We start from the raw sequence: 2,963 nt of genomic DNA, 5'->3' as shown, positions 1-2,963 counted from the left end.
CTTTGCCTCGTAGTCAGCCCTCCCTCCCCCTGCAAGGATGAAAACATGATGATGGTGGAGGATTTGGCTTAGTGCTCTGTTACAGTTGCACAGCGGCTCCAAATCACTGCAAAATACTGCAGCTGGGCTTGCTAAGACAGCAGACGCGCTGTATGGTCACGTTGCAGCTCTCATGTCACTGTGAGAGTGAGTGACATCCAGTGCAAGAGGTCAAGAGGTCAAGACAAGTTCAGCTCACTATGTCAGCGCTGAAAGCATATTGGCAGGTATTGATGGATTGATTGGCCTACTGTTTTGAAAAATATGAACCAGTGTGCATCTATTTTTTACATTTACCTCCAGTAATTTGAAATAAATTGTGCAAATTAAATGTTTATTGTACTTGCCAGAGGGGCAAACATATGATGAAGAAACTGTTGTCCAGTTGTCAGGGTGGTTGTAAAACTGCATTTTTTTCCTGTGGCGATTTCAAGCAAAGGCCAACAAATGGGAAATAAAATACGCATCTGCAACCTGGTCACCTTTAACAAGAAAATCAACCTTGTTTTTTGCTGTATAAACATATCTGTTTGGCCACTGGTTTGTCTTGTGTTCAGCATATATCAATTACAGAAGATGTATGTCATAGTCAGTTAAAGTAATAGCCAGAATGAGAAAACCTGAGATTGTATCCCTAGAACAGAAGGCAGCTGAGATAGTGTAATTTCTCAGCAGCCTCATTAGGAGTCTCTGGATGTAAGATCAATCAATGGCCAAAATCTGGTAAGGATTTTTTTCCTTTCTTGAGCGTTGTGTTGCATTTAGTGGTTTATCTCTGTCAGGCCGAATTCCTGTTCCTCCTCACATTACTGCTGCTACAGTAGAAAACATTCAGCTGTGGAGAAGTTTCTGACCTGATTGGCAATTATGTGATCTAAATCATTTTATTAGCGGCAATGTAACTGTAGACTAAGTAATATGTCAGAAATAGATGGCAGTCACTTCAGGAATAATTGTGACTTTGTGATTGCAATTCAGTAACAAATTCATTCATTTGTAATTTTGGCCCGTCATCACACTTTTTTGTATAAAATGATCCAATCAAGCTACACTTTACATTTATCCTGAGCCTTTGGTTTGAACACAAAGTCTACCTCAAACAAAACTACTACTACTACTTCCAATAGTGCTGCTACTACTGCTATCATCACTACTACACAACTCACTACTACTATTACTACACAACTTAACACTGGATAGATACTGTCATATATTGTCAGATATGACTCTACTTAAAGTTTACTCTGTAGATTGTGAGTAAGCCCGGTTCATCTGACTTATTATTGTTATATAGACGACCCGCCTAGTATTTTCTCTAGTGGCCTGTGAGGGAAAGTTTCTAACAGAGATAGTTATGAGGTTTTGGACTGGACAAACACACAGAGAAATACTTCACATATTATCTACCTACATATTATTTTTTGTGATATTTCATTGATTTGGTTTTTTGTCTGCCATCCCATTCCACAGGGAGGTGAGAGCTGGAGGTGGAGGAGATTTAGCACTTCTGCTTCAATCCTGGGGTTTACAGTTATAATCCACAACATTATCATAAAGGTCTGTTGCTACTCGCTGTTGCAGATTGATATAAGACAATAATGACTCAACCTATCCCCAGTTCATGTAAGCTTCTACAATTGCTGTTCCTGGGTGGTGGTGAGACAGAGATTTTGTATGTATCTGGAGATCTTATCTGATCTGGAGATCCAGTTGGGACTGGGATATGAATTGTCTCAAATATTTGATGTTAGTGTGTCATATTTCTGTCCAAGACCGAGCAACTAATCTGAAAGGAATATGTGAAAATCACAGGATACAGCCCTTTTATAAGTTGTATTTTATCCACAAGAAAAAATAATGTAAATTTGTAATTTCCGATTCAAATATTGAAACTTTTTTATTTATTATGAGCAGGATTTGCACCTCCTGCCCTAACACACCTCACCTTCACTGGCAGGTAGACAAGCATGACTTCTTGTATTATAAGGATTTATCTGGCTGGTAAAACAGTGAAAGTGGCAGGTAAATTCTGTGGCTGCTACATTTTCCGGCTAGTGGGCAAAAAAGTTATTTTCCACCCTGATGTCTGGATCTGGTCGAGTGTTGGTTCCACCTCCTGTAGTTGGGTGGTGGAAGTCTTCAGCAGGTTTTGTGGTGCTTTATCGCCCTCTAGAGGGATAAAATGACATTACACAAAACACACTGACCCTAAATGGTAATGAAGTAACCATCCTGCTGCAATTATAAATAAACCAGAAGGCACACAGAGGGCTCACCTCTGACAAAGCTGGGTAATCCTCCAACTTGCTGTTATACCCAAATACATTGTTCCATTCACTTACATTTTAAGATTAAAAAATATTTCTTGACCCTTCAGATCTATCTATCTATCTTTAGGATTTGGAATCAAATCTCTATCTCTCTTAGTTTCAGTTCTGGCTAAAAAACGCTAAACATCTAATGGTGGAAAACTGGATCACCACCAAAATGTAATCAATTGTTGGGCCAAATCAAGACTGATCTGTCCTCCAAATTTCATGGAAATCTGTTCATAAATTACTAACAGGAGGGAAAACATAACCTACTTGGTGCTGGTAAAAATAACTAAATGACAGGTTCAATGTATTAATAAGGTTTATTTATTTATGTCCTATGATTTAAAACACACAGAAGAGAAATTAAAGTAAAAAAGACAAAGAAACAACAACATCAACACTACTGGTGTTGGTAATGCTGGTCATTATTCCCTACTTTACTTAGGTTTCTGCATACTGTGTTGTTATACTATCTTGGATTGTAATGTTTATTTCTGTTTTATCGTAATTATTTGATTATGTACTTGACACTTTTCATTTTTAATTCTTGTTGTGAAGCATTTTGTAATCTTGTTTTGAAAAGTGCTCAAAAAGTTCAAATAATGTGTG

Source organism: Centroberyx affinis, unplaced genomic scaffold, assembly GCF_046629955.1.
Source record: "Centroberyx affinis isolate AG114_WGS23_722 - 3 ecotype Tasmania unplaced genomic scaffold, CSIRO-AGI_Caff_v1 ptg002192l_1, whole genome shotgun sequence".
Taxonomy (NCBI): Eukaryota; Metazoa; Chordata; class Actinopteri; order Beryciformes; family Berycidae; genus Centroberyx; species Centroberyx affinis.
The sequence above is the reverse complement of the archived record's forward strand: the minus strand, read 5'-3'. Positions refer to the sequence as shown.